Genomic DNA, 21,143 nt, shown 5'->3' on the forward strand with positions numbered 1-21,143 from the left:
TCAAATACATAGGGAACTGAGTCAAATTCATAAAAAAAAGCCCTTCCCAATTGATAAATGGTCAAAAGACACGAACAGGCAGTTTTCAGAAGAGGAAATAATGCTATCTGTAGTCCTATGAAAAATGCTCTAAATAACTAATGATTAAAGAAAGGCAAATTAAAGCATCTCAGAGGTACCATCTCACACTTAGCAGAAATGAAAAATGCTGGAAGGGGATGGGTGAAAGTAGGTACACTAATATACCGTTGGTACAGTTGTGAACTTGGCCAACCATTTTGGAAAATAATTTGAAATTATGCCAAAAGAGCTATAAAACTGTTCACATCCCCAGCAATACCACTACTAAATCTGTATCCTAAAGAGAGCAAAGAAAAAGGAAAAGGATCCATAAATAAAAAAAAAATTATAGCAGTCCTTTTTTGATGGCAAAAAAATTAGAAATTGAGGGGATTCTCAACAATTGAGGAAAGACTGAACAAGTTGTGGCACATATTGTGATGGAGTACTATTGTGCCATAGGATATGATGGGGGGAGGGGTTGTTTCAGAAAATAAACAAACAAAAAACATGGTAAGACTTGTATGAACTGATGCAAGGTGAAGTAAGAAAAAACAGGAGATCATTGTGCACAGTGACGACAATGTTGTAATGATGACCAACTCTGAAAAAGCTGTCCCTCTGATCAATACAGTGATACAAGACAATTCCAAAAGACTTATGATAAAAAAAATGCTATCCACCTCCAGGGAAAGAACTGATGATCTCTGAGGGCAAATTGAAGTATAATTTTCTTGCTTTTTTTTCTGTTTGCTTTGTTTTGTGATATGGTTAATATGGAAATATGTTTTGATTGATTTCATATGTATAATTTTTATATTTTTTGACTTTTTAGTTGATGGGGGAGGTATGGGAGGGAGGGAAATAATCTAGAATTCAAAATTTAAAGGTAAAAGAATGTATATATAACAAATAAATAAACTTAAAAGAAAAAAAAGTGCTAGGTATGAAATCAGTATATTCTGTATTCCACTCCTTGGCCTAACAATTATTAACCATAGGTACATCAGTTACTATCTCTTAACCCCAATTTCCCCAACTGTAAAATCTGTGTAAGAATACTCATATTACCAATCTTCTAAGATTAGGGAAACTGCTTTGTAAAATTAATACAGTTTTGCTGGGATTTATAATAAAGCACTAAACTCTATGGAACAAACTCTAAGTGATTTCATGCTTCAGAGAACAGGTAGTTCAATAAGAAACTTAAGGGTTCATTGTTGGAATGAAACTTGAGTTTGGCTTTTAAGATTTCACCAAATTTGAATAGGAAAGAAGAACATGAGCCTAGGTAAAAGCAAGTGTGATGTATCTGCCATAAGGGCAGAAGTAACACCTATTCATTCAACATGAATATAGACTCAGCTACATGAAGGACAGAAAGAAATAAAAATAAATTTGGATTATGGAGAATACATGATGATTAAGGAGGGGAAAAGAGTTTAACTTGGAGAGAGAGAAGAAAATTTGAGGTATTAGAGGACAAATTATAGTATCATAGAAATGGAGTTGAAAAGGACCTTTTTGGTCATCTTATCCAATCCCCATTTTGTAAAAGTGGAAAATGAGGCCCTGAGACATAAAATGATTTGCCTTATGTCATACTCCACTGCACAGTCTGGATGATCCCAGGATTCCTTGCTTACCATGATGAGACATTGGAAGAGGACTCTAATGGAGATTAGCATTTCCACCAAATTCTGCCTATTGATGCCAGTTCCTAATCAACTTACTTTTCTTTATAACCTGTGAATTTCCATAGAGGTTAACTGAATGCCCCTCTATTTTGATACCAATTTATTTAGTAAGATTTCCACCATATTTTACATTATAAACATAGGTATAACAAAGATAACAAATACCCCTAAATATGTTGCCAGCAGTATTACCTTACCCAGTACATAACTTTTCAAAATGAAAAGCTTATCCAAAACCAAATACTTTTTCAAACAGTAGTCACTCTTATGTGAAATTAAGCTAACTCACAGGACATTTTTAGAGAAAAAATGAAATTTCCGTTTAAAAATTCAACAATAATATTACACTCTATCTTTCACAATTTGTCCATTTTTTTCATTCTTCTTCTATAGGGAATGTTCAAGCATTGCCAATTCATGTTTTAAGGATTTTAAATGTGCTGAACAGAAGTCTTGCAGCTGTCTGGGGAATGTGCCTGCAAACAGCTATTATATTAGAAGAGATTTCTCTTTTCTTTCAACTACAGCCTAAGCCAACTTCTTCTTAACCTTAGTGATCTTATCTCTTAGGTTTATTATTCATTATAAATTAACCTGCATACTCTACCATCACTGTTTTACTGTACCTTTCCCATGCCTTTTAAAAAAAATCAGTAGGCTAGATGTAGGAGTGAAGACTACAAGAAATGTAGGTCAGAAGCCAAACTAAGTATTGACTTTCCATTGGCTTAAGCAAATTTTTTATCTGAAATATTCCCTTACTTTTTGTAAATGAAAATGCAAAATATATGAAACTATTAATGCATGTCATGTACCTCACTCAGAAGTTATTTAAAATAATCTATATGGATATGTCCTTCAAAATAGATTATACAGATTATGATTAAATACTTTGTCTTTTAAAGTGTCCATTTTAATAAAAATAAAATTGCATTTTTCAAGATTTAAATCTGTAGGTAATTCCGTGTACATAAGCTGAGGAAGAGTGAGAAAAGTTGCCACAAAACCATTGCTTGAAGTTTTCATATAAGCCCCTAACAGTTCATGTGGAAAATGTGTTCAAATATTAACTCAGAATCATTTGAAAAACAGGCATTATCTTAAATGTGCTTCCACCAGAATCATGAATATTTTTTTAAAATTACAATTAATTTATTTATTTTTGGTTTTCAACATTCACTTCCATAAGATTTTGAGTCTTAAATTTTCTTCACCTCCCTTCCCTCTCCCCCCTCCAAGTTTGCATATAATCTGATACAGGCTCTACACATACATTTTTTTTTTTGGTTAGGTAATGGGGTTAAGTGCCTTGCCCAGGGTCACACAGCTAGTAAGTGTCATGTGTCTGAGGCCGCATTTGAACTCAGGTCCTCCTGAATCCAGGGCTGGTGGTCTATCCACTCCACCACCTAGCTGCCCCCACATACATTCTTATCAAACATATTTTTACATTAGTGATGTTATAAAGAAGAATTAGAATGAACGGGAAGAACCACGAAAAAGAAGAAACAAAATAAAACAAAAAGAGAGAGAGAGTAAATAGTAGGCTTTGAGAATTATGAGTATTTTAAAAGCTTCACTGTTTTCCTTGTGTAGTGTGTTATAGTCACTTAGGCACAGATTGACAATTTGTTTTTCAGTTGACAAACAATGTGGCCAGGTTAAACTGCTTTAGTCAGTCAGTCAGTTCCCTTCTGTAGCTGTGATTATCTTTAAGAGGGTGGAGAAAGCCAATTACCACAAGTTGCAAAAGTAGAGATTTCTTTGACTCCTAGGACATCTAGTAATTTGCCTCTTTTATTAACTGCCTAAAACCTTTTCTATTATGAGATCTGGGTGACTAATTTTTTTTTTTTAATTATCCACATGGCTTGACACAAAAACAAAAAGCTTATCGTAATAAAATTTCCTTCAATCAATATTTTAAAATTTTATGGATCACTAAATTTCAAGTAGGTTTTAGCATGATTAAGTGTCATCACACATTTTAAAATGTAAACAAATACATGGCATCTGAATCCTTGGGGACAGGTCTGGTTTTTGCACTCTCATAAACTTTTCATATCCAATCAATTCCAAAGTCATCTCTGTTCCATGTCAACAACAACTCCTTATTTTATTTTTTTTCCCTAAGACTGGATTTGATTTCAGTGATATGAGCAAATCTTAGGATCTTCCCTCTGCCTAGGTAGATTGACTCTAACTCCATAATTTATAGTTTTAAGGGTTGCCTTTGGTACTGACAGGTTGTTACTTCCCCAATCAGTACATATCAGAGACAAGACTTGAAGTCTTCTTAACTCTGTGGTCAGTGTTTTCCTCTTACTTTCATCTCTGAGAAGTCCTATTTCCTTCAAAACTCAGATCAGGTGCCATTTCTAAATGAAGCCTTTCTTGATCAATTCAACTACTAGTACTTTCCCATCCAGAATCACCTTGTTTCTATTTTGTATGTATGCCTCTATTTATGTGTCATCTCCTCAGGTAGAATGTAAGCTTCTTGAGGTAGGGGACTGATTCCTTTTTTTTCCCCTTTGTGTCCCTAGCACCTAGTAAAATGACTAGAAGATAGTAGGAAGTTTTAATTGATTGGTTGATAAGCACTTAGCAACAGTTCTTCCATTCATCTTCCACCCTCAGTTCCTACTTATATCAAAATAGTACAAACCCTTATTACCACCATAGTATATTGTAAAACCCTTCCTTTCAGATCTTTCTCTCTTTCCTCCAATTTCCCTCCATTTTATACTAGTTATAGCATTGGCATGATCATCAGTAATATTATATAATGTATATTAATGCCATATGATAATTAATATTATTAATTTTTGTTATCATTACACACATTTTCAGTGGTTTTCTATTGCCACTCAAACTCCTTCATTTGGTAATCAAGGTCAATCAAATTTAGTTCCACCATGCCTTTAGAGGGAAACATGGTATACTAGAGAGTTTGAATTGGAATAAAAAGACCTGACCTGAAATACCATATATGAGACTTATACATTGTGTGACCTTGGACAAATCCCTTAAAATCTCGTAGACTTAGTTTCCTTATCTTTAAAAGGTGTTTAATTATAACTGTAGCATTTACATTGTAGTGAGAATTAAATCAGAGAATGTATATCTAGCACCTTGCAAACTTAAAGATCTATCTAAATATTACTACTATTATCATTAAAATTCTGGTTTGGTACCTCATTATGGCATAGAGGTAAACTTGACTTCTTGAAGGCTGTACCAGCAGAGCCACAAGCCTGTGAAAGGCTCTACAGGGTTAAAATGTCTTCAAGCATAGTCACAGGAACAGACATTACCTACTGACTATCCTGGCTAAGAATAGAACATCTCATCACAAAAAGAAAATCTATGAAATCAAGAGAAATGTCGCAATGTGCTTCAGTCCTATCTCACCACTTACTACTTCTGCAGTGCTATTTGCAAGGTTTTGGGGAAGGGGCAACAGGTGCTAAGTATCACACAGTTGTCAGAGTGTCTGTAATCCTTATTGTAACTATTGGTACTCTAATTGTGAGATCCCAATACCATGCAATGAATACTATCTTTCTATAAAGGAAGCAAGAGGACGAAAGAAAGTTGCCACTGAGTGGAATGGTGGCTCACAATTGAGGGGTTAGATGAAGGAATTGTCAGTCAGAATTTGAGCCAAGATAACAAGAAACTTAATTTCCTGGGGACATTTGTCCATCTCATATTATAAGGCTCATGTTAAGTATTTTGAAAAGACCAATATGAAAACAAACACACTTTTCATGCCAATATATATTTTGCAGAGGGATAAGGAGGTAGAGAGAGATATTGTATGAAGATCCAAAATAAAGATATTCTAAATTAAATCATCATATACTTATGTATTCAGTGACTTCAAAGTAAAGGTAAGAATGTCACCCCTCCATCCCCACCCTCTGAAAAAATTAGTTAATATAGTCAACAAAGAACTAAGCAGAGAAGTTTCACGTTTATAAATCATGAATATTTTGAGTAAAGAATCAAAAGGTACAGCACATAGTGAGCACTAAATAATAAAAACAATGAATGAAATTAATTATATTTTACAAATATGAAATGACTTATTGATTAATTATATTACTTATCTTTGACATTAAGACCATTAACATATTAGAGGGATAAAAAATGAAAAAAAAAGTAGAAGAAATAATAATAAGGAAAAAAGGTATAGCATGTGGATGGAAGTAACTCTCACTTATTTTCTTCAGTCATGTTCACTTCTAATGGGGCTCCACTCTTGACTCTTCAGACTTGTCCAACTTCTTATGCTTGAGAAGACTCCACTTTTGTAATCTCTCTCCTTATATTATTGAGTTCCTCTCTATGACATTTATTTATGGAAGTGGCCAAGTCAACCCTGCTTACTTCTAACTCTGGCTCCATTTCTGACTCTCAAGCTAAACTTATTTCTAAAGAAGCTGCTAACTTTCCTAACGTACCCTCTCTTGTACACCTTCAATGTTTTCACCCTTTTCAGTTCTCTTAAGTGTTGTCTTTGCCCATTAGAATGTAAGCTTCTTTGGGTAGGAACAATTTTGGCTTTGACTTATATTTGTGTTCCCAGTGTTCAGGACAATACCAGATGTAGAGAAAGGACTTAATTGATGCTTTATCTAATCTAATTTAATTAAATCTAATCTAATCTGTTTGCATAAGACATTGTACTAAGTGCATCTGCCTTAAACATTACAGAGCTTCCCAAAAGGCATCTGTAATAATTCTAAAGTATTTGCCTAACTAACCAAAGCAGGAAAAAAAATATGATGAAGAACGCCTGCTACTCAAAATATAATGCATAGTAAAATAGGCAAGATGTAGATCCTATAGTCTCTCTCCCTTTCTCTTTATGTATTTTTTGAAAGCATTTTAAGTGTACAACAAGTTGGGTCCAAAACTGACCAAATGGAGAGAAGGTGGAATTATCTTTGGGAAATTGGAAAGTTCCTTGAATAAAGCAACTTTCTTTATGAAATGAAGATCCATCTCTTTAATACCAACACTTTCACTGTATTGTATGATAGTAAGTCATGGAACATTTAGAATGTCCAATAATTTGAAGATTACATTAACATATATGGGAATATATGTATATTATATATATGGAAAAAGACATATGGAAATATATGGAAAATATATAGCTTTTTTGTATATAATTTTTCCATTTTGTCTGTTACATTATACTATTACCTTCTTGAGAGCAAGAACTGTTTTTTGCTCTTCTTTGTATCCTTAGAGCTTGGTATGGTGCCTGGTCATTTAATTATTTATTAATTATAATTATAATTATAATGTAGCTACATAATTATAATTATATAGGCCTTTAATTGTTGCTAACTGACTGATATGAAAGAAAAGTAGATTTAATTTCATGAATTAGAGCATTTGTAATAAAAAAGGAGGTTAGTTAGTCACATGGTAACTGTAAAGAATGACTACTAGGCCATCTATACTTTACTGGTGTCTTCATGTTCAAGAAAAAGCAAGGAAGGCTCCAACACATGGGGTGGCCCCTGTGCCAAATCCAAGAAAGATTTATAAATTGCATAGAATGGATAATCACTGATGGGTTGTGATCCAAATTATTAGCAGGAATGACCATACTGCTGTGATCATAAGGTCATCTAAATATTATTATCTGTATAGCATTGTATCAAGGTCAGAGTAATATCATTTTCTTTCCAGGATGCAACAATCCAGCCAAACTAGACTACATTTTGCCCTGTATACTCAGAACTCTGTGGCTTGGCTCATCCTCTTCTTTATTATTCCTAGAATATCCTCCCTTTCCCCTTCCACCTGTTGAATTCCCACCTAGCCTATAATGGCAAAATAAAATGAAATCCCCTGTAAGGAGTCTTCCCTTATCTCCCAAGATGCTAGTAATATGACAATTACCCATTGAACCTCATGTAGGATTTTGTTTTGGTCATAGAATATGTAATATATTTGTATATACTGCAAATCTATGATTTTTGTTTCTTCTTGGTGCCTGTCACTCCTTGGTTCAGTAGATTCCCATGTGTTTAGAATCTAAACAAATAAAGTAATAACATTTTTTTCATATAACTGTATATTTATTACTACTCTTCATTAATATCCTAATTAAGTCATTACAAGGTTTTGATGTGTACCATGAATTATCAATGAAGCATGAATTTATGTTTAGTAGTATTTTAGTGTTAGCTATATTTCATTTTGAAACCAGTAGATCCATGACCTTTAATGGTGCAAATTAGAACCCTTCTGTGCCTTCTCTTCCTCTACAAGTCTTGGCTGTACATCTCCCTAAGTTCTTCAGAGAAGTTTTGCCAATGAACTAATACATTCTTTTACGTATTATAACATTTCGTTGTTACTAATGTAGCATTTAGATGGAAAATTTGTCATTTGTTCTTGCTACATGGTCAAGCCATCCATCTCCTTTTTCCAATAATACTTTTCACTAATAATATATTTTGTGCCCTTTCACAAGCAAATAATTACAAATCCTATATTGTAATCCACTAATAAGTCTGTATTTTGAATTACTTGTATATTTTTAAATTCTTCATAGACAATGGTAATTTATGTTTTGTAACTACATGTCATGAAAACAATGTTGAAAAGATGTTGAAAAGGCATTAAAGTGATGGATTTTTGTCAGTGAACATTTCTAAAATCATTATTAATGATCAACAACTTTTATTAAGCACCTACTATTTGCCAGGCAGTTTGCTAAGCTTAATAAAAGTTTATTGACAGACAGATTGTTTAAGCACTGGAGATATGAAGAAAATTAAAAGGCAATCCCTGATCTCAAGGAATTCATTCTAAAGGGGGAGACAACATGCAAACAATTCTGTGCAAATAAGCTATTTGCAGAATAAGTTGAAGATGATCAATCAGAGAAGGAATGCACTAGAATTAAGAGAAGAGGATTGGGAAAGTTGTCATCATCATAATCATCATCCTCATTATCTCCGGTTTTGTTTTGCCAATAAACTATGGGATTGCTTTGATCTAAGATATGTCATTGAACCATATTTTTTTTTTAAAATAATGTTAATAGATGTCATAGGAATTATACAAAAGCTCCAAACCATGTGGAGAAATAAAAAAAAAGAGAGAGAGAGACCTAGCAAAATAAATCAAAGCTATAAGAAGCAGGATTTCATCATTCCTTCTATTGGAATTATACCAAAGATAATTTCAATTATGCTGAAAAACTGATCTTACATTGAGCAGCTAGGTAGCACAGTGGATAGAATACCAGGTTTGGAGTCAGGAAGACCTGATTCAAAATATGGCCTAAGACACTTACTAGCTGTGTATGCTATCACTCAAAATTTTTGGCTTGGTTTTCTCATCTGTAAAAAAGGAATAATAGTAGCATCTACCTTGTAGTGTTGTTGTGAGATAATAATTGTTAAGCATTTAGCACAGTGTTTCTTAAATAAGCATTACATAAACGTTCGCTATTTATTATTAGTAATTATTATCCCAATAATTTTATTCAAGTACAAAAACCAGTTATTTATCCATTCATTCAATTGCTTACAATATAGGAATATAAATCAATATAGCAGGATAGCGATTTGTCACAGAATCTTTTTAAAAATTACCTCCATAAAATAAAAACGATAATAATATCCTATTATTATAGATGACATGAATATAGATCTTTATGGTCTACACATATTACCTCATGTGAGCTTCACAATAACCCTGTATCCAGCATTTATTAAGTGCTTACTATGTGCCAGGCACTGTGCTAAGTACTGTTTACAAATATCTCATTTGATCCTCAAGACAATTCTTTCAGGTAGGTATTGTAGACCCAGCACTCACTTTAGTATATCACCAGCTGACTAGGATTTTGACCAAGGTTTTCCTACCTCCTAATTCTGTACTTATTTTACTATGAAACATCTAAACATATTCTAGTTCATACTTCCTTTATGTCATTGTTTTTTACATTCAAGTTGCTCAAAATTTTATATTCCATATATGATACTTATATTTAATTTCAGTTAATCCTCAAATATGATTAATTAGATTATGTTATCCTCCAGATTTCCTGGGAAAAAAGAATTTACTACATTAAATTGAACGTTTGGTCAAGAAAATCATTTATGCTGAGCTTCTAGGATTATATTTAATAACCTAACACTATAGCTACATCCCTATCTCAAAATTTCCTTACCTTGTATAATTGAAATATGTACTTTTGGAAACAATATCCTAGTATCTCAGAAAGATAATCATAAAAATTTAGGAGTAGATATAGAAAATTAAAATAAACAATTGAATTTAATCCTGTGAAGTTTAGCTTATTTTTTTCCAGAAACACATTTCCTTAAAAATCAACAATAATCTATTTCAATAAATTAAACATTTATTTAATGTTTCATTTTCCCCCAATTACATGCAAAAATTTTAACTTATTTTTAAATTTTGTGTTTTGAATTCCCATCCTTTCTCCTTTCCTCCCCTCTACTCCACTGAGAAAGCAAGCAATTTGATACAGGTTATCCACGTGCAGTCATGCAGAACATAATTCCATATTAGTCATGTTGGCAAAAACAACACAGACAAAAAAAAAGAAAAAGAAATTTAAGAACACTTCAATCTGCATTTAGTCTCAATCGGTTCTTTCTCTGGACATGACTAACACTTTTTTTTAATCATAAATCCTTCAGAATTGTCTTGGATCACTGTATTGCTACGAACAGCTAAGTCATTCACACATAGCCAAGTTGATTATCTTACAATATTGCTATTACCGTGTACAATGTTCTCCTGGTTCTGCTCATTTCACTTTACAACAATTCATGTAAGTCTTTCCAGGTTGTTCTGAGAGCATCTTGCTTATTACTTCTTATGGCACAATAGTATTCCATCACAATCATATATCAAAATTTCTTTAGCCATTCCCTGATGGACATCCCCTCAATTTCCAATTCTTTACCACCATAAAAAAAGCTGTGCAAGATCTAAAATTCCCCTACCTAGGGAGCTGTGTTTTCCCCCCATAACCATGGGGTGTTCTTTTATACCAAAGCAAGGAGCCAAAGAGCTCCAGATTGTTTATAAATAATAGTTTAATAAATTTGGGTTACTCACATTTGGGCAGTATGATGGATTCTTGCCAAGATCCTTGGTCTGGGGTGGCAGCCAGACCAGTGAATCCCCACTGAAGAACCCCAAAAACCTCTATGGTAATTAATAGAAAACAGAGGTAGAAGGAGCTAGGGAGTGCATCACCACTGATTGATGGATATTTTTGGTTTGCTGCCTAGTATTGAGGTTGGGAGTTAAGCCAATGTTATGCCCAAATATGTTTGTATATTTATCATATCCCAGTCACAATATTCTTATTTTGTATTTCATAGGTCATAATATCTCAAGTTTTGACTCAGTATCTAAGTTATGATTTAGTATATAAGTTATGATTGGTGAACAGGTCACCATATTCAGGCTTTTACCTTCCTCAGGGTTTAAGTTTTTATATCTTTTCACTTATTACTGTATTTTAGGGATTTCTCCCAATTGCTTCTCTTGAGTCTTGTATTTGAAAGTCAAATTTACTATTTGGCTCTGGTCTTTTCATCAGCAATATTTGAAAATACTCTATTTTATTGACTGTCCATTTTTCCCCCCAAATGATTATACTCAGTTTTTCTGGGTAAATTATTCTTGGTTGTAATTGTATTCCATGTACTCTGATCCTTTAATGTAGAAGCTGATAAATCTTGTGTTATCCTGACTTTGGCTCCACAATAATTAAATTCTTTCATTCTGACTACTTGCAATATTTTCTTTTTGACCTGGTAGCTCTGGAATTTGGTTATAATATTCCTGGGAGTTTTCATTTTGAAAACTATTTCAGGAGGTAATTAATGGATTCTTTCAATTACTATTTTACCCTCTGGTTCTATAATAATCAGGAAATTTTCCTTGATAATTTCCTGAAAGATGATGTTTAGGATACTTTTTAAATCATTTTTAAAAATCATACTTACTTGACTTTTTCAAATCCTTTTTGATCTTTTCTAGGGCCTAAGACCAATTCACATTTTTTCTTTGAAGCTCTGGATCTAACTGTATTGATTTTGTTGTCTTCTGAGTTTGTATTTTGATATTCCCTATCACTACAGCACTTTCTGTAGTCAGGATCTTTTTCTGCTATTTGTTCATTTTTCTAGCATTTTTTTTTAACTTTTAACTCTTTGCTAAAGTTGGACTCTGCTTCCCGGCTTCAGGGTGTACTGTCCAAAGCTTCAGCTTTTTGCGTAGCTATTTTCAAAGCTAATTCTGGAGACCTATCAGTTCTTCCAAGGTAGTATGATATAAGGAAGGGTATATTTACTACTCTCCTGGCTTGTGCTCTGGTCTGTGAGCAACCATAAGCAATTTTTTCAGCAATGAAGGAATTAAATTCAAAATTTAAAAACATGACATTTTTGGTTGTATTCTCAGCCATATTTTGCATTTTTTGTGTTCCTATAAGCTGGAGATTCTCATTCTAAGTACACTTTATTTAGATATAATCTCTTATCTTTTTTTAGAATCTCATGAACTAGTTTAATAACTTAAACCAAAATATGGAATGAGTTTAGTCTTACATGACTTATTCTTTTTTTTATTAATTTTATTAATTTATTTTGATTTATCAACAATCACTTCCATATGCTTTTGAGTTGAAAATTTTTCTCCCTCTTCCTCCCCCCACCCTCCCCAAATGGTGTGCAATCTGATATAGGCTTTACATTTACATTCCTATTAAACATATTTTCACATTAGTGAAGTTGTAAGCAAAAAATTGAAACCGATGGGAGGAACCATCAGAAAGGTGAAACAAAACTCAACAGAAGGTCAAAATAAGTGATAGCAATTTGACTCCCATAGTTCTTTCTTTGGATGTGGACAGCATTTTCCATCCTGAGGCCTCTGGAGATGTCTTAGATTCATTTAATGCTGAGAATGGTTCAGTTTAACAATATTAGTCATCGCATAACATGGCTGTTATTGTATACAAAGACCTCTTGGTTCTGTTCACTTCACTCAGCATCAGACCATATAAGTCTTTCCGGGTTTTTCTGAAGTTAGCCTGGTCCTCATTTCTTATAACTCAATAGTATTCCATTACATTTATATACCACAACTTGCTCAGCCATTCCCCAATTGATGGGCATCCTCTCAATTTCCAATTCTTTGCCACCACAAAAAGAGCTGCTATGAATACTTTTGTACATGTGGGTCCTTTTCCCATTTGTTTGATCTCTTTGGGATTTAGCCCTACAAGTGCTATTGCTGGATCAAAGGGTATGCACATTTTTGTAGCCCTTTAGGCATAGTTCCAAATTGTTCTCCAAAATGGTTGGATCATTTCACAACTCTACGAACAGTGTATTAGTTTCCAATTTTCCCACATCTTCTCCAACATTTATCATTTTCCTGTTTTGTCATGTTGGCCAATCTGATAGGTGTGATGGTACCTCAGAGTTGTTTTGATTTGCATTTCTCTAATCAATAATGATTTAGAGCATTTTTTCATATGACTATAGATGGCTTTAATTTCTTCATCTGAGAACTGTCTGTTCATATCCTTTGACCATTTATCAATTGGGGAATGGCTTGTGTTCTTATAAATTTGTCTTAATTCTCTATATATTTTAGAAATGAGGCCTTTATCAGAGAGACTGGTTGTAAAAATTCTTTCCCAATTTTCTACCTTCCTTCTAATCTTAGTTGCATTGGCTTTGTTTGTGCAAAAACTTTTCAATTTAATGTAATCAAAATTATCCATTTTGCTTTTCATAATGTTCTCTATCTCCTGTTTGGTCATGAATTCTTCTGTTCTCCATAGATCTGATAGGTAAACTATTCCTTGTTCTCCCAGTTTACTTATGGTATCAGCCTTTATATCTAAGTCATGAACCCATTTTGACTTTATTTTGGTATATGGTGTGAGATTTGGGTCTATGCCTAGTTTCTGCCATACTCTTTTCCAGTTTTCCCAGTTTTTTTCAAAGAGTGGGTTCTTATCCCAGAAGCTGGGGTCTTTGGGTTTATCAAATAATAGATTACTATAGTCATTGACTACTGTGTCTTGCATATTTAACCTATTCCACTGATCCACCTCCCTATTTCTTAGCCAGTACCAAGCAGTTTTGATGATTGCTGCTTTATAATACAATTTAAGATCTGGAATTGCTAGGCCACCTTCCCCTGCATTTCTTTTCATTAGTTCCTTTGATATTCTGGACCTTTTGTTTTTCCAAATGAATCTTGTTATTATTTTTTCTAACTCTATAAAATAATTTTTTGGTAGTTTGATTGGTATGGCACTGAATAAGTAAATTAGCTTAGGTAGGATTGTCATTTTTATATTAGCTCTGCCTACCCATGAGCAACTGATGTTTTTAATTATTTAGATCTGATTTTATTTGTGTGAAAAGTGTTTTGTAATTGTGTTCATAGAGTTCCTGGGTTTGTTTCAGGAGGTAGACTCCTAAATATTTTATAATGTCTACAGTAAGTTTAAATGGGATTTCTCTTTCTATCTCTTGCTGTTGGGCTTTGTTGGTAATATATAGAAATGCTGATGATTTATGTGGGTTTATTTTATAGCCTGCAACTTTGCTAAAGTTGTTTATTATTTCAAGTAGTTTTTTCTTGATTCTCTAGGATTCTCTAAGTATATCATCATGTCATCTGCAAAGAGTGATAGCTTTGTTTCTTCTTTGCCTATTCTAATGCCTTCAATTTCTTTTTCTTCTCTTATTGCTAAAGCTAAGGTTTCCAGTACAATATTGAATAACAGTGGTGATAATGGACATCCTTGTTTCACCCCGATCTTATTGGAAATGCTTCTAGCCTGTCCCCATTACATATATGCTTGCTGAAGGTTTTAGATAATGCTATTTATTATTTTAAGGAAGACTCCATTTATACCTATGCTTTCTAGTGTTTTTAATAGGAATGGGTGTTGTATTTTATCAAAAGCTTTTTCTGCATCTATTGAGATGATCATGTGGTTTCTGTTGGTTTTGGTGTTGATATGCTCAATGATGCTGATAGTTTTCCTAATATTGAACCAACCCTGCATTCCTGGTATAAATCCTACCTGGTCATAGTGTATTATTCTTGTGATAAGTTGCTGCAATCTATTTGCTAGTATTTTGTTTAAAATTTTTGCATCTATATTCATTAGAGAAATTGGTCTATAATTTTCTTTCTCTATTTTGACTCTTCCTGGTTTAGGTATCAACACCATATTTGTATCATAAAAGAATTTGGTAAGACTCCTTCTTCACCTATTTTCCCAAATAGTCTATATAGTATTGGAATTAATTGTTCTTTAAATGTTTGATAGAATTTGCATGTAAATCCATCTGGCCCTGGAGATTTTTTCCTAGGGAGTTCATCAATGGCTTGTTCAATTTCTTTTTCTGAGATGGGGTTATTTAAGTATTTTACTTCCTCTTTGGTTAGTAAATATGTATCCATTTCACTAAGATTGTCAAATTTGTTGGCATATAGTTGGGCAAAATAATTCCTAATTATTGTTTTAATTTCCTCTTCCTTGGTGGTAGCTTTACCCTTTTCATTCTTGATACTAGTAATTTGGTTTTCTTCTTTCTTTTTTAATTAAATTAACCAAAGGTTTGTCTATTTTATAGGTTTTTTTTCCATAAAACCCAGCTCTTAGTTTTATTTATTAGTTCAACAGTTTTCTTAATTTCAATTTTATTAATTTTTCCTTTGGTTTTCAATATTTCTAATTTGGTGTTTAGTTGAGGATTTTTAAGTTGTTCTTTTTCTAGTTTTTTTAGTTGTATGCCCAATTCATTGATCTCCTCTTTTTCTATTTTATTTATGTAAGCATTTAGAGATATAAAACTTCCCCTAAGAACTGCTTTGCTGCATCCCATAGGTTTTGGTATGTTGTCTCATTATTGTCATTCTCTTGAATGAAATTATTGATTGTTTCTATGATTTGTTGTTTGACCCAATCATTTTTTAGGATTAGATTATTTAGTTTCCAATTATTTTTTAGTCTATCTTTCCATGGCCCTTTATTACATATAATTTTTATTGCATCATGATCTGAAAAGGATGCATTTAATATTTCTGCCTTTCTGCATTGGATTGTGAGTTTTTTATGCCCTAGTACATGGTCAATTTTTGTGTATGTGCCATGTACTGCTGAGAAAAAGTATATTCCTTTCTATCCCCATTCAGTTTTCTCCAGAGGTCTATCATACCTAACTTTTCTAATGTTCTATTCACCTCCTTAACTTCTTTCTTGTTTATTTTGTGGTTAGATTATCTAGTGCAGAGAGGGGGAGGTTCAGGTCCCCCACTAGTATAGTTTTGCTGTCTATTTCTTCCTGTAACTCCCTGAACTTCTCCTCTAAGAATTTGGATGCTATACCATTTGGTGCATATATGTTTAGTAATGATATTACTTCATTGTCTATGGTGCCTTTTAGCAGGATGTAGTTTCCTTCCTTATCTCTTTTGATTAGATCTATTTTTGCTTTTGCTTTGTCTGAGATCAGGATTGCTACCCCTGCTTTTTTTACTTCAGCTGAAGCATAATATATTCTGCTCCAGCCTTTTACCTTTACCCTGTATGTGTCACTCTTTTTCAAATGTGTTTCCTGTAAACAACATATTGTAGGATTATGGTTTTTAATCCATTCTGCTAACTGTTTCCATTTTATGGGAGAGTTTATTCTTCACATTGTTATGATTACTATCTGTGTCTTTTTCTCCATCCTTCCCCCCATTTATGCTTTTCTTTCTTTTTTCCTCTTTCCCCCTTCACTAGTGTTTTGCTTTTGACCACGCCTCCTTCAGTCCCTCCCCCTTTTATTATCCCTTTCCCTTTTCTTCCCCTTTTCTTACTGCTTCTTCCCTCCTTCTTCCCCCCTTTTCTTTCCCCCTCCCTTTTCTTTCCCCTTTTCCCTCCTACTGCCTATAGGGCAAGTTAGATTTCTATACCTAACTGATTATGTTATGCCCTTCTTGAGCCAAATCTGATGAGAGTAAGGTTCAAACAATGCTCACCCCCCCTTCTTTCCCTCTGCTGTAATAGGATTTTGTGTCTTTTCCTGTAATGTAATTTACCCTTGTCTGCCTCCTCCTTTCTCAGTACATTTTCTAAGATCAGATTGATCCACTTATTTGGATCCATTTAACCCACTTGATTAGATTTTTTTTTATCATTACATCAAAGTCAACTAATATCCACCCTCTTTATGTATACTCCTTTAACAGGTGTAATAACAATACAGTTCTCAAGGGTTGCAAGTGTCATATTCCCTTGTAGGGTTTAAACAGCCCCCCCCATTAACAACATATTGTATCTTTCTGTCCCATTTACCTTTTTATGTCCTTCTTGAGTCCTGTACTTGAAGATCAAATTTTTTGTTGAGCTCTGGTCTTTTTATCAGGAAAGTTTGGAAGTCTCCTATTTCATTGAATATCCATCTCCTCCCTTGAAAAATGATGCTCATTTTTGCTGGGTAATTGATCCTTGGCTGCATTCCAAGCTCCTTTGCCTTATGGAATATCATGTTCCACACCCTGTGGTCTTTTAATGTAGAAGCTGCAAGGTCCTGTGTAATCCTGACTGTGGTTCCATGATATTTAAATTGTTTCTTTCTGGCTGCTTGCAGCACCTTCTCTTTCATCTGGTAATTTTGGAATTTTGCTATTATATTCCTTGGCGTTGTCAATTTGGGATCTCTTTCAGGTGGTGATCGGTGTATTCTTTCTATGGTTAGTTTCCCTTCTGGTTTTAGAACTTCCGGGCAATCTCTTTCTAAAAAGGCTTTAAAGTACAGAAAACTAGCAGAAGAAATCTAAATCATATGAAACAAAGTTTCATCTTTTTTTTTTTAATGTCCTGAGGTATTTTGTCAATCTGTTGCCTATTTGACCTTCATCTTGATCAGTATTAGGCAAGAGTGGAAAACTTTTTTTTTCATCTTTATTCTACTCTTTTCCCTAAACTTCCTCTTCCAGTGACTGCCCTCCATCTTTTAGTCCCTTTCACTGAAAAGAAATTAGGGTTAGAGAAGTTTGGTAGCCTCTTACCTACTAAATATACATCTTTATAAAACCAGAGATTTTTACCTTTCATGTTTTAGAAGTATTTCTATGTCATTACACATATTCTTTTTCTTTGCTCTGCCCCATCCTTTCATTGATCATCCAATTATAAATTGAGACTCTCTGCATGGTGTTTAAAAAGGAAATATTCATCATAATGACATAATTATTAGTTAACCTAGTAAGGTTGCTCAATAAAATATTTGATTCTTATCCTTTGACTCAGGAAAAAAAAGATGAAATGAGTCATATTTATTTAATTCCAAGTTGGAAAACTAAATTCTTCCTTGACAAGAGTTCTGTGTATAACAAGTGATTCCAAGCGCTCTCTTTTTCTTTTTACAGGCTAAAATTTTTAATAGCTATGAAAGCAAATGTTTGGAAAGGTCAGTTTGGGCAATTACTTACCTTGTGCACAGTCTAGTAAAATACAAGCTCCTTTTAGGCACAATGTGTATATATATATATACATATACATATATATGTATATATGTGTGTGTGTGTGTGTGTGTGTATGTGTGTGTATATGTAATACATAAATACATAAATAATACAATACATAAAAAGTTACACACACACACACACACACACACACATATATATATATATATATATATATACATATATATATATGTGTATATATATATATATATATATATATATATATATATATATATATAAATGTAATATCTCTGGTGCCTAGCACAGTGCCTGGAATATTTATAAAAATACTTTATAAATCAATGATTGTTGATGAATAGTTTAAGTGAGAGTAAATTTGGAGTTAGTTTGAATCCCACTTTGGCTAATAATAGCTTGATGTCTAATTTTAGGCGGATAAATTCACCTCTCTTAACTTCAGTTAATTACAAAAAGCCTTTCTAGCTCTAATGCTTTATGCTTTTGTATTACTTAACATAGAAAATATAAGACCACCTTAAAATGCCTGTAAACAACTGAGTAATATTTTCTGGGTTTGTTAGGAATATGATAGAAAAGAATAGTATTCAATTACAGGTGGGACTGAAGGCCTCTAGGTTCCTTTAAATTGAGATGTTGTGATTCTGAATTATCATCATCTATGAATTTTTACCTTCTTCGCATGCTTTGACTTTTTAAAACCTTTCTCAAGCTATTCCTCTTATTTAGGTTTTCATCAATAATGTTCCAAAATGACACTTAAATAGAATTACAAAAATATTATGTGTACCATAGATCCTAACCATTGGGTAGTCTGAGAGCACCAGGGAATAAGAGCAGCCAAATGTCCTTCTATGGTTCATAGGGGCAGTGTCACGTGAGCTACTTCTTTGATATTTTTGTCTCAGTCTTATGCCATCCTACTCTTGTTCTTACCTCATACTTCCCACATTTCAGCTGGTTTGGGTAATATCTAACTTGCAATATGTCTAACCTCCTGGCATAATTCCTTCATGTTAAACTTAGGAGCAGTTGCCAACCATTAAGTGTTAAATTTGTCAGCCAAAAATCGAATATGATCTAAAGACAATTAATTGACTTTTTCTAGCAGGGCAGCAATGGTTCATTTTATTCCCACTAGCCTGAACAGAAAAATATGATTGTTAATTTAATTTGCATGATATCAGATTTCAGGCAGATGACACACATGGGCAAAATATCTGTTTAATACTAAAAGAAATTGTTACAATATAATATATGGTTTTAAAATGTCTATCTGGCTATTCCATGGCTATTCCATTATTGAGACTTATGTTAACTATACCTTTGTTGCCAATTGTAGCTTTCTTGCTTAAAAAAAATAGCTGTCCAATAAAATAAGTTTGAAAACATTTTCAAGCATGAAGTAAAATTAGGTGGTTTTGCTTCTCTCAGCTTGTGATGACCTTTTCTTTTCCCTTAACTTTCTAAAAGCCAAATGGGGAACTTTGCACTTCAAATGAAAAGCTTAATAAAATCTATGCCTTTTTATGAGGGGGGAGAATCAGTCCCATATTTTCAGTTAATGGACTGAAAACTGTTTAGAATGAACTCAATTGACAAAGACATATTTTACCAATTAGAGAATGTGTTACGAGTAGAAGTGATTATTCAGTGCAATTTTAAATGTGGCCTGCAGCAAATGTTAGAAGCATGACTTTATACAGTATTGTATATGGCATCGTTGTTGGATGCTTTGATATTTTAACCCCAATTACAGTTATCCTTCCAAATACAGCACCTTTAATTAAACCTCCAATAAGACATTGGAGGGATGAAAATAAAGTGTAGGTAATGAAATCATCACACCTTATAGAGACTCTCAATGTCTTTTTTCTTTAAAGATACCAGATGATCATTCTGTCTTCCTTAAATATTAGATCAATGTTGAGGTTATAATTTCCTAGTAATTGGGAGGGCACAATTTACTGGCACTATGAAGGTATGGATCCCTTGGTATATAAATAATTTCATACAGCAGATACACAGTTTAATAGTTCCACCTATAAGGTAATGATGTTGTCTTTACACTGTCATGAAAAATCAATAATGAATCTACTGCGTGCATCCACAAAGAATGAACTAGGTTATAGTGCAATTGGAATGCCTGGAGTTGAGAGGAGGTGATATCTTGGCTGCCCTTTGCAGTTTCCAAATGGAATAAAAGTGAAGTTGGAACAAGATGATACTTTTTCTACTGCTTGTGAAAGGAACACGTCTCTGTGCAGGGGATTCCCAGATCTATACATCCAGAACTAACTTTTCACTTAACCTGCTGTCTTTCACCATGAACTGGATGGCCTTGACAAATTTCTATGTTATTATTAGTAGTAATAGTATTCTTGAACTACTATCTTTCCCAAGACAGTTTGAAGAAGAGGTTGGGGCTGAGTTGTGTATGATGAGGTGATTCTAAAAAAAGAAATTGAGTAGGAAAAGATTAAAAGGAGAAATTACCTTATGAAAATGGGGCATGAAAGGAACAACTAATACAAAGGAAGGCTGGCAATACTGGTCTGAAGAGGAAACAATGTATACATTTAAAGTGGTTTAGAAGTGTTCTGAACTTCTAGAAAGGTGAGAAAACTTGGGGACAGGGTGGGGGAGGGACTTTTAGAAGGATGTATAGATTAAGATTAAGAGGGTGGGGTGAACAGATAAAATAACAATAAATAAGGGAGGAACTTTTAGAGGGGTGGGTAAAATAAAGAATAAGAGGGTAAGGAGAGAAGATAAAGTAACTGATTAGGATGAGAAGAAAGGCTGAGTAAAAACAACTGGGTATGGAACAAT

Source organism: Phascolarctos cinereus, unplaced genomic scaffold, assembly GCF_003287225.1.
Source record: "Phascolarctos cinereus isolate Bilbo 61053 unplaced genomic scaffold, phaCin_HiC Scaffold_4;HRSCAF=312, whole genome shotgun sequence".
Classification (NCBI taxonomy): domain Eukaryota; kingdom Metazoa; phylum Chordata; class Mammalia; order Diprotodontia; family Phascolarctidae; genus Phascolarctos; species Phascolarctos cinereus.